The 11,994-nt window shown below is 41.9% G+C and overlaps 1 long non-coding RNA gene across 1 annotated transcript; it reads right to left on the reverse strand.

Annotated features, from left to right (window-relative positions):
• Window positions 1-6,995: 6,995 nt before the first annotated feature.
• LOC310838279 lies at window positions 6,996-11,994 on the reverse strand. The gene is made up of 3 exons (XR_014560884.1): window positions 11,903-11,994; window positions 10,337-10,460; window positions 6,996-8,077 (listed from the first exon to the last, which is right to left on the reverse strand). It is a non-coding gene; the product is annotated as an uncharacterized lncRNA (long non-coding RNA).

Below are 11,994 nucleotides of genomic sequence, written 5' to 3' on the forward strand. Positions count from 1 at the left end.
GTCTTTCTTCTTCCGTTACAGTCTTTCCTTTACAATTCTCAAGATACTTTTCTATTTGGATTGGGTCTTCTTCTCCTTTTTTGTATAGCTCCTCATAGAATTTGAGAAAAAAAAATTGTATCCTTTTTGGGTCTTCTATCAACTCTTCCTCTACTTTTATTTTATTTATCACATTTTGCTTTTGTCTTTTCCTCAGTTGCCAAGCTAGAAGTTTTCCAATTTTATTTGCCGATTCGAAATATCTTTGCCTCATTTGCTTGATTTTCCATTCAATTTCCTGATTCGTCAACATCGAATATTGTGTTTGTAATAATTTTATTGATTGTATACTTTGTTCATCTTTCGGGTTCTCTATTAGTTTCTTCTCAGACTCCCTTAGCTGTCTAATAATTTCTTCTGTCTTTTGCTGTCTTATTTTCTTCTTGTAACTATTTTGTTGGATGAAGAAACCTCTTAGAACCGCCTTACTAGCATCCCATACCACTTCTAAATTCGTTGCCGTGTTGAGATTCAGATCAAAATACTCTTTTAAAGTGGCTTTGGCTTTTTCCGTAACCTCCTCATTGTCTAATAGATATTCGTTTAACCTCCATCTGAAACCACCCTGCGTTGCCCCTTTTACTTCCAATGTTATTGAGTTGTGGTCTGAGAGGGTTCTCGGTTGGATTTCACATTTTGAGGCCCTTAAGGTAAGTTCCCTCGAAATCCAAATTTGGTCTATTCTACCCCAACTTTTATGTACCTCTGAGAAAAATGTAAACTGCTTTTCTGTTGGGTGTTTGTGTCTCCATATGTCTATTAAGTCCATGTTTTCTTCCAAATCTTGGAATGATTTTGGTAGCTTCCCTTGTTTTCGTTTTTTCTTTTCTGTTTGTCTGTCAAATTCTAGTGTTGGCACTGCGTTGAAGTCTCCCAATAGTATCGTCCTATTGCTTTCTAATTTTATTAATATTTGTTCTAGTTTCTTAAAGAATTCTGGCCTATCTGAGTTTGGGGCATATATATTTACCACATTAATCTTTTCCCCCTGAAAACTGATTTGCACCCCTAGTATCCTACCTTCTTCATCTTTGTAGATCAGTTTAGGTTCCCATTTTTCATTAACATATGTTACTACTCCTTTTTTTTTCTCTGCCGTGGAACTTATAAATTCCGTTCCTAGATTCTTGTTTGACAAGACATGTTTGTGCTTTTTGGCCACATGGGTCTCTTGCATACAAATTACATCCAATTTTTTCTTTTTCAAGGTGTTTACAATTTTATTCCTTTTTGTTTTGTCATTCAAACCGTTTACATTCCATGTTAAAATTTTAAGATTCATTCTTATTTTTATCTACTAATAAGTCAGTAATTTACCGATTTGGGTTTTTGCTAGATTAAATTCGGGTGGTTTTGCTTTCTGTTTCTTCTTCTTCCTCACCTAATTCCTCCTCTCCTGTCTCACCCCCTTCCCCCTCTCCCACCTCTTCCCCTCCTAGATCCCTCTCACCCCCCCTCTCCCCCAATCCCTCACCACCTCTCTCCTCCTTCTGTCTACCCCTTCCTCCGAATCTTTCCTCCATCCTCCCAAGATCTTTCTCGTATCTGCGTAAAAATTTACTGACTTCCTGACTTTCGGTAATCTTAAATCTTTTTTCCTTGTAAAAAAAGGAAATCCCTTCTGGGAATTCCCATCTATGTTGTATACCATTCTTTTTCAGGGTGTTGACTAGTTGTTTGTATCCTTCCCTCTTACGAAGGAGCCTAATCGGTATTTCTTTAAATATGATGATTGGTCTTCCATCAATTACGAGTTTCTTCTGATAGCTTTCTCTCAAAATTATGTTTCTCAGCTCTATCGATTTAAAGATCACTAAGCAATCTCCTGGGACCTTTTTCAATTTATTTTGTTTGGGTCTTATTTTTATTCTGAAAACATTTTCTATTGCTTGTGCAACATCTTCTTCTTTCAAAGTTAACCACTTCGCCAGTTCTTTGATCATTTTTCCTTTGATATCTTCGTTGATTTCTTCCCCCACTCCTCTGAATTTTAAATTTAACTGTTTTTGTTTCATTTCCATCAGTGCTAAATTATCCAAGATCTGGTCCTGGCTCTTACCTAGTTCTCCAAAATTCTCCTTTATTTTCTCAGCTTCCTTTCTCTGGTCTCTCATCTCTCTTTGTATTTTTTTATTTGAATCTTCTAGGGACTTTGTGCGAATCGTTAAATCTTTTATCTTATTAGACAGTTCTCCTACCACACCTTCTATTTTTTTATCTATCGATTCCTGCATCTCTCCTAGCTTTCTCTCCATGTATGTTTCATTCTGTTTAAATTCTTCTTTTATTTTTGTCCAGAGTACATCTAGATCTCTAATTTCCTCCTGTCGAGAGGTTCTCCTCTCTACTGGTGTACCCACTGACTTTTTCCCGTCCTTTCCCGCCATCTCCCCGTCTTTAGTTATAAATTTTTGTTTAATCTCTTCTAACTCTCCCCTAGGGGGCGCACAATCTTGTATAGTCTCAATTATTTCAACAGATAATTTGCTGGTCTGCTTTCACTCCGGGTCAAAGCACTGTAATTGGTCTATCCTCTTGTATCCCTAAGTGGACAGCAAACCAATGTTTCTCCCCTCTCTCTCACATCTACTTCCCGGGGGTCAGGCAGAATCTCAGCTTGTTAACTATTTAAAGGTATGGTATTACCCTGTCACCACCTTAGAAGGTTAACGTTTGAGTATTAATGAGACAATCACAAAGGTGGGGAAACAGGGGGATAATAAAGGGAGGGGGAGGGGAACTTGGAAACAGACAGGAGGGAGGGAACACTGAGGAGAGGCAGAAAGGAACGAGGTTATGATGTTCTGTTTGTCCTGTTTTCCAGATTAAGGCAAATTTATTTCTCCTTTCTTTGGCCCGTCTTCAGCCACTTGTTTGGCCTAATCCGTTTTTGCATGGTGATAACTTTTTCCAAAGCGTGCACTGGTTAATAATCCTATTGGGGTTAAGATAAGGGAGGGACACCGAGAAAAAAAAAAAGAAAGAAAAAAGGGGAGAGGAAATAAGAGAAGGTAATGGTGTGAGACGGGAACAGGGGGGGTAGGGGAGGGATGAGAAAAGTGAGAAGTTCAAAGAGAGATAGAGAATAAAAAAAGAAATAATATAAAATAAGAGTAAATTTCAAAGTCTCTTTGTTTTCCAAAAATAATTCACAGATGAGTAAGGGGTCTCTTTGTAGTCCAAAAAATAGTTCACAAATGAGCAAGATGTCTGGATTAGGTTCCAGCTTCTTTACTTTGCACTTTTCTGCTGAGATTTCCGAGTCACTATTGTCTATAATTTATCCAACGAAGAAAAAGAGATAACATAGGGGTCATGATAGAGCTTCTATTTCCCTCTGGGGATATGTTCCACAGATAGATCAAGTCCTAATCGTGTTGCAGCCTTCGTCGTGCGGTTTACTTTCAGTCCTTAAATTAAATTAAATCCCTTCTAAGCCGGCAAGAGCCGGCAGGAGTGTGTAAATTAAATATAAAGTCCGTTCAGGGTGCTGTAAGGAGGAGATACTTAAATCCGTGTGGACACAAATCTTACGCAAATGTTCCCTCCCGTTGTTGGTAAAAAAGAAAGAGAAAAAAAAGAAAGACGTTTGGAAAGGCAAAGTCCGAAAGGTCAAAATCAGAATCAAAGGGAAGAGTTTGAAATTCTCTAGTTATTTTGAACCGCCGGGGGGGGAGGACGTTTGCTTCTTCGGCGCCATCTGGTCTTTGTGCTTTTCCTTTTTATTCGACTCTCCCTTCTCCCCCTCTTGCTTTTCCGTTCCTGTTTATAGCTGGTTAATGCCTCCGTTACGTCTTTAAAACCTCCTCCTGCTCTTTCGTGCTCACCCCAAATGATACAAAGTCTCTAAAGATTTCTTTTGCTTAGTTACTTTCTTACAGGTTATATTTCTGCCCTGCCGTGCTGCCGGCAGGGACTTTCACTTCTCCGTTGCTACAGCGGGTAAGTGACAATCTCTTTGTCTCACTCTTACGATTTCAGTCCCAGCGCCATCTTAGATCCGAAAAAAGGTCGGGCTCTTTTAACTAAATCTGTTACCATCCTTCGCTCCTTGATTCTTATCCTTCAATTTTTGGTCTCCTCATTTATCACCTAGGACCAGGAGCATCAGGTTTTTTAGAATTACAGAGGTTTGTCGCTTTATTCCAGTGGGAGCTTGAGGCATTACCGCATAGGGTTTGCAGAGCTTACCGGGATGCGTCTCTCGATCCGCCGCTCCCGAGTCTTCTCCAAAATTAGAAAAAACCCGAAAGAGCTTCAGGACCACTCCGACGCAGCTGGTTGCGCTTCTCTCAAGGGGGACCCCCTTGAGATTTTGGGGTCGCAGTGCCTATGCGTTGCCCCTTGAAAACCCCCATGCAGTTCGGAGAGACTTCTCCGCGCTCCCTTCCTGCTAGCGATCCAAACCGGAAGTCTCGCCACCAAAACTTTTTGCAGCACAGAATTCTGTAACACAGGATGTGCTACAATGAGTAGTATTGCTCCGTCTCAAAACAAATTCTCAAAGCAGACTGAGGTGGCAAACGTATACTGAGCTAAAACTTAACATATAGAATAAGAGATCAACAAGAACATTTGTTTAAAGAAAATTGGAGAATGTTTATTGAATATATGTGTGTGTGTGGGGGGGAATTGAATGTATTTGAAAACGTTGGCAGCATTAAGATAAATTCAACCGTGTAAATAAGTTTTGATGGAGGTAATAAAGGAATACTGAAATATACTCAGCCGAGAGTGGATTTCATGCTCTTTATTCAGTTCATAGTGGTGAAGAGGAATGAATGTTTTCCCAAAGTATCTGCTTTATATACATTATTTACACAATGGGCTGCACGTGATTGGCTAATTCCGGAATTCTCCCGTAGGCCAATCAGGTTGTGGATTCACTTCCATCTGGAGCTGGATTGGGTGGCTCCTGCAGACCAATCATACTGCTGCATTGTTCTAGGACCAATCAGACTCCTGCATTTTGGATCCTATTCAACTCAGTACATAACAAATACCGAATGGTTTAGTTTATATAAAATATGCAGGGATTTATGCTATGTAAAATGAACCACAGAAAGAGGAGAAGGGAAGACACTGATATTTTAAGGTTGTATAAATGAATATTCTAAATTGTAAAACAAAAGAATTAATAAAAATTCCGAGTGATGAGGGCTCCATGTTGCCTCTTGTTGCCAAGGAGGTACGTCTCTGCATAACTGTTTGTGGAGAACACAGACCAAAGAACATGCGAAGAGCCTGCTGGATCTGGCCACTGACCTGTCTAGTCCCACATCCTGTTCTCAGTGACCAACTTGTTTTCCCAAGAGGAATCCTGCAAGTAAGACCTGAGCTCAAGAGGACTCTCCTCTCCTTCAGCTACCAGAAGCTGGTACTCAGAAACATATTGTTATGTACTGAAGTTCTCACCCTGGGCCAGCAGGGGGAAACTGTAGATAGTTATGCAAATGAAGGATCGAAAGTGACGTTCAGTGATTGGATAGTTTTAGAAAATTACAACAGTTACATTGTTCTGGAGCTCTATATAAGCAGGCTGACTGAGCTCCTCAGTCAGTTCTGTTCCAGCTTAGAAATAAGGAGCTGCTTTGGAAGAATCGCTGTGTCGTCTGATATCTTCGCCCCCAACTTAACACATATACTGCTTCCAGAGCATAGCCACCATAGCTAGGAATGTTAATTGTGCTGAAATCATGCTTTGGGCATGTGGCTGCAGTGGCGTAGCGTAGTTTGCTAGCATCCGGGTCTGCCTAGAGCGGTGGGTGGGAGGGAAACAGATGGAGCATGCATGCGCATTTAGCTGCCTAACGGCGTCCACGTCAACCAGGAGATCGCAGTGACACAGATAAGAAAAGAAGAGTAATTCCATTGTCTGGAGAGGTCACTTCCTGGTTCAGCTGTAGAAGCCATTTTGAGCTGAGCCCAGTGAAGCAAGCGCATAGCTGTATTGAGGCAGCAACCGCCCCGTGGCCTCCGCCCATGCTGCGCCGTGGTGTGACTGGTGACTGTGGGAAGTGATTGCAAGATTAAATAGGCTTCCCACAGGGGGACAAAAGCAGGAGGGTATCATTATTGTAGGGTTGCTATATTTCAAAATCTGGACACAAAAGTTGTTGAGCTTTTTTTAGCCTTGCCCAAAGTTGTTGTGTTTTTGTTTTGCTTTTTGCAACACCCCCCCCCAAAAAAAATAGGGCTATTTTTCGGGAAATTCACTAAAATCTACACTTCTGACATGGGTTGCCACATGTCCAGATTTTCTCAGGGATTTCCGCCCAGACACTGTTTCCTATGGCTGAATCCCGGCTATGTCTGGGAAATTCCAAACGTATGACAACCACACATTACCATGCTGAACTCACACTTTGTTTGTGACTGACTGACTTTGTGACCGAGGAGGAAACACGGAACAGGCCCTAAGTTTGATTCCATGTTATGAACATCCTTGTTCATGGCATGTTAACACAGGTGTTGTGCTAAACGGGTTTCAAATGCCACACTACTCGGCAGCCTCAATTCTGTGCTCCAACTGAGATCTCCACTTCCCCAGCCATGGAGCTATTCTAGAACCACCTGGCCGTGAGGAAATAAGAGAGGTCTAGACTTTCCCCAGCTAGCTTGTCTTGGCCAAGACATTGCAAAGCTTAGATTGAAATATGTTGTTTAGTATCTTCAAGTAAACCACATTGTAAAGGTTTGCCAGAATAGCAGTAGTTAAATATCTTAAACAATGCACCAACATATACTTACAGGATGTTTAACATGGCAGCCTTAAAGTGACAAATGTATCACATACAGAAACAGAAGAAAAACCATAACAAATTTTATTGGCAAAGGCATTCTGATATTTACAGAAGCAATTCCCAGATAAAACATGTATTTCAAAAAGAGAAATGTTTATGGGAATAACATAAATGTCAATTTAAGAATGGAGAAACAGAAGCTTTTGGAACAGCTCTCTCTTCTGTGTGGAGTTAACTTCCTATAGCCATGCCTACCTTTTTATTTTGAGTTTGATTCCTCCCATAGGAAACTCAATGAGCAACTAGAACTGGTTAAAATCCTTCCACTAAAAGAATTAAAACCGACCAAGATCCATAAAAACTGAGGCAGGGAGTTCCGCAGAAGGTAAGCATGCACAATGTTGCATTTAATTGCCTTCCCCGGGCACTCAAGGCAGGACCCCATCTGCTCACGTACAAGTACTAAGATGTCCCGTTGACAATATTTACCCTCTGTGCATTCTTCAGTGTGAAATAAGGCATGCACAACCTTTCCACATTCTAAACAGTTATCCCATTGGCTGCCTCTCTTACACTCATGTATTTGAGCTATCTTCACAGATCTTGCTACACTCTGATACTTTCTGTGGCCCCGCTCCACCCTATGGATTACTCAAAGTATTGCAAGGCTTGTGTCAAAATGGAAACTCGTTTGACACCCATACAAAACGTTTCTTTTGGGGGAGGTTGGTTTCTATTTATACAAGGTCTTGACTGAGAAGCATAGCTTGTGCCACAGTCTGGCTACTCCCCTGTATGGCTCCTCTGATGAGCTTTAAGGAAATTGCTGGATCTGAATCTCCATCCACACTCTGAGCATTCATAAAGCCTCTCTGCAGTGTGGGTTCTTCGATGCAGAATAAGTTGTGAACCCAGCTTGAAGGTCTCCCCACATTTACGGCATTTGAAAGGTCTCTCCTCAGTGTGAGTTTTCAGGTGGCAACTAAAGCTTGAACTCTCTCTGAAACCTTTCTCACACAATACACATTTAAAGGGTGTCTCTGCTGTGCAGATTCTTTGATGTATAAGAAGATCGAACTTTGAATAAAAACTCTCTTTGCACTTGGAACATTTGAATGGGTTTTGCTGTGCAATGAGTGTTGGAGAAAGAGAAGCACCTTCTCCCCTCTCCGCTATGGGGCTTCCCCCTAGCCTCCTTCGTCCATCTTGCAATGTCAGGTTTTCAATCATCTCTTCATCCTGAGGTCCAAATGGGCTGTGTGGTTCTCCCTCAGTTTCAGTCAACTGCATGCCACCTGTAAGAATAATAGTATAAAGCCCGATAGAACTCAACCTGAGAAGCAGAAACTTCAGTAGGAACCCACTAAATGTGTTTTGGCGCCATTTCCTTTATTTATGTATCCCACATACTGATAGAGCGGAGTCTTTAGCATATGTGCTGCAAAGATCTGCCCAGCACCCCCAAGTCCGACAAGCGCCACCGTTGTGAATGACCAGCGCCGCCGCTAGCGCAGCACATCTTTGGTAAAGTCGAAAATCCTTTAGTGAAACAGTAGGTATACGTTTCGGTAATACCTAGGTATATGTGTATTTTTCTTTCTTTCTTTCTTTCTTTCTTTCTTTCTTTCTTTCTTTCTTTCTTTTTTATTGTTAACATATACTGTAAAACACATACATTTACATGATACAGTGGTACCTCGGGTTAAGTACTTAATTTGTTCCAGAGGTCCGTTCTTAACCTGAAACTGTTCTTAACCTGAAGCACCACTTTAGCTAATGGGGCCTCCCGCTGCTGCCGTGCCGCCGGAGCATGATTTCTGTTCTCATCCTGAAGCAAAGTTCCTAACCCGAGGTACTATTTCTGGGTTAGCGGAGTCTGTAACCTGATGCGTATGTCACCTGAAGCATATGTAACCCGAGGTACCACTGTACACATACACAACACACTACCTTATTTTCATAACATAAAACATACCTACATTACTCCATATAATACCTACCTATACTATACATATCAACATACCTACACTCCTACCCAACACAGACCCCCACCAAGTGACGACTTCCAGCCATTCTCGTTACGCTATTTTATTTTTCCAAGTAGCTTAAACGCATTTCATTATTTCTTTAATCTCTTCTTCTATCTTGACTTTACTCTCCTTTCAGTCTAATCATTTTCTGGACTCACGCAATATATGTCAGAAATTCTACTTTTTCCACATAAATTTTGATGTATTCCTTAAAGATAGCCCACTCCTTATTCACTTTTTGTACCATATCTCCTCTTATCTATATTATGTTTTTCTAGCTAGATCAAAATGATTTATTATTTCATAACAGGTAGATAGTCAGCAGCAGGCGCCTGGTGCCCCCTCAGAATTCGCTGCCCAGGTACCCCGCACCCCCAGGTAAAGACGGCCCTGTACTGATATTATCATTCTCCTGGAGAAACCCTCTCGGTGAGTGAGATGGATCCCCTAGCTGTCCTCTTCACACATAGCTGGGATTCTGAATTTAAATTGTTATCTTCCTTGCCCCCAAGCTATGGGGGTGAAACTCACCAATGACTCACTGAACCACACTTCTAAAATGGTTACTGCCGTATGGAACATACTAAAGAAAATACCCCAATTCCCCAGATTCCTGCAGACTTTTGTGGGAAATGTGGAGAACTGAATTTAAGATTGGAAAAATGAAAAATTGAAAGAAGTGAAATTGACTGATTCTTCCATCCATATATACAACAGTGGAAACCTTTTAGGGAAAGTATATTTCTGAGGTCTGATGGCTCATGACACCACTTTTGGGGGGAATAATACCATAAAATTATATATCAATGGAAAGATCATGTAATGAAGAATGTAATGCAACAAACTTACTGCATATCAACCTAAGCAAGTTGTGCTTCCTTTTTCTAGTTATTTGGCTATAACTTTCGATAGAATATAGATAATTGAACAAGCTTTGTTGCATTACATTCTTCATTAAATTATCTTTCCATTGACATATAATTTTATGGCATTACTATAAAAAAGGTGGTGTTATGAGCCATCAAACCTCAGAAATATACTTTTTCCAAAAGGTTTCCACAATTTTGGCCACTAGTAGTATACATATATACTAGGGACATAGGTGGCGCTGTGGGTTAAACCACAGAGCCTAGGTCTTGCCGATCAGAAGGTTGGCGGTTTGAATCCCCACGACGGGGTGAGCTCCCGTTGCTCGGTCCCTGCTCCTGCCAACCTAGCAGTTCGAAAGCACGTCAAAGTGCAAGTAGATAAATAGGTACTGCTCCGGCAAGAAGGTAAACGGCGTTTCTGTGCGCTGCTCTGGTTCATCAGAAGCGGCTTAGTCATGCTGGCCACATGATCCAGAAGCTGTACGCTGGCTCCCTCGGCCAATAAAGTGAGATGAGCACTGCAACCCCAGAGTCGTCCGTGACAGGACCTAACGGTCAGGGGTCCCTTTACCTTTTTATACATATATACTGCTGTTGGAATCACAGAGCATCCTATAACTCAGGAACAAAGAAGCCATCTCCCTCCTGCCCTTACCTATCAGATTGGCCTCACCTCTGCCGTCTTCCCTCTTGGGTGTCAGCCACGGTTGCCAAACCACCACTGTGGGGGCAGCTTGGCATGCTGTGGATGAACTCGAAACCACCACCTCTGACTGTACCTGAAATACCAATGGTGGACCATGTTTAGGATAGATAAACATTACTGGATGTGAAGGCTTCATCCTACGTTTCACCACCCTATCTTCATACTCCAATTGCCTTAGCAAGAGAGCAAACCAGGGCTAGATTTCACCCAAGGAATCTAGAAGTCTTTGTGGAGCTTCTTCTGGAGGTCACAGAGAAGCCTCCAAATCAGCCTGGCTTGCAGGCTGTTCAACTGGGACAGGACAGGACCCTGAAGGACTGTCTTCACCCTAATCGTTCAGCCTGGACACGGAGGTCCAGTGCCAAGGGTCTTCTGTCTGTTCCCTCCCTGCGAGAAGTGAGTTACAGGGAACCAGGCAGAGAGCCTTCTCGGTGGTGGCGCCCGTCCTGTGGAATGCCCTTCCATCAGATGTCAAGGAAATAAACAACAAGGAATAAACAAGGAAATAAACAACTTTCTGACTTTTAGAAGACATCTGAAGGCTGCCCTGTTTAAGGAAGTTTTTAATGTTTGATGTTTTAGCGTGTTTTTAATATTCTGTTGGGAGTGGCTACAGAAACCCAGCCAAATGGGCGGGGTATAAATAATTTATTATTATTATTATTATTATTATTATTATTATTATTATTATTATTCGCCCATCAGGCTGTTTTCCCCAAACCATGCCTATCCACCCATCAGCTGATGCCACTGATGTATGAGGAACTAGGGAGCCAATATACCATATTTTTCCATGTATAAGACAATGTTTTTTGCTAAAAAAAAAGTCAATATTTGGGGGTTGTCTTCTACAGGGATGGTGAATGCACAAGGGTGGAAAAACACACAATTTAGCTTCCCGCAGCTGCTGTGTCTGGCTTAGGCGGTGTCCCCCCGCCTGAAAAAAGCTCAAAACCTTTTGATGATCTGCCCCCGCACATGCACCCCCCCACGCCCCCCAGGCACTCACAGGGGTTGCCACGCCAGTGCTGGTGCTTTGAATATTCAATAAAATATCAAACTTGTTCTGTCTGATGTTTAAAATATTGCTTTCTTAATTTTTGGATTAAAAAAATAGGGGTTGTCTTAAACACGGGGCATCTTATACACAGAAAAATACGGTAGCTCAGTCGGTAGAGGATGAGACTCTTAGTAGGAATGTGGCCTTTTCAGTCACTTGGGAGAAAGAGTTTTAGGGCAGAGCGATATTGCAAGACGCAAGGACTTCACCCTCTCCTACACAGTGACCTTCGTGGTCCATTGGCCTTACCGGAGAGAAAGATCCAGGCTTGCAGCTTCGCCTTCTTGGTTGTAAAGTTAGGAGAGATCTCATTGCCTTATCCCATTACGTCTACCTGCCATGGATGCTTTAGCTGAGGTTCCTGCATTGCAGGGGGTTGGATGAGATGAGCCTTGTGTCCCTTTCGATTGTATGTTTCTATGATTCTATAAAACAACACAGTGAAAGGGTCTCACCTCGAGGTCCTGGAAGACTTCTCCTGTCTCCTCCATCCCAGCTTCTAACGGGGAACTTCTGGGTTTGCTCTCTTCCATTACTTTCCTCTGAA

Source organism: Podarcis gaigeae, assembly GCF_964106915.1.
Source record: "Podarcis gaigeae genome assembly, chromosome: 2".
Taxonomy (NCBI): Eukaryota; Metazoa; Chordata; class Lepidosauria; order Squamata; family Lacertidae; genus Podarcis; species Podarcis gaigeae.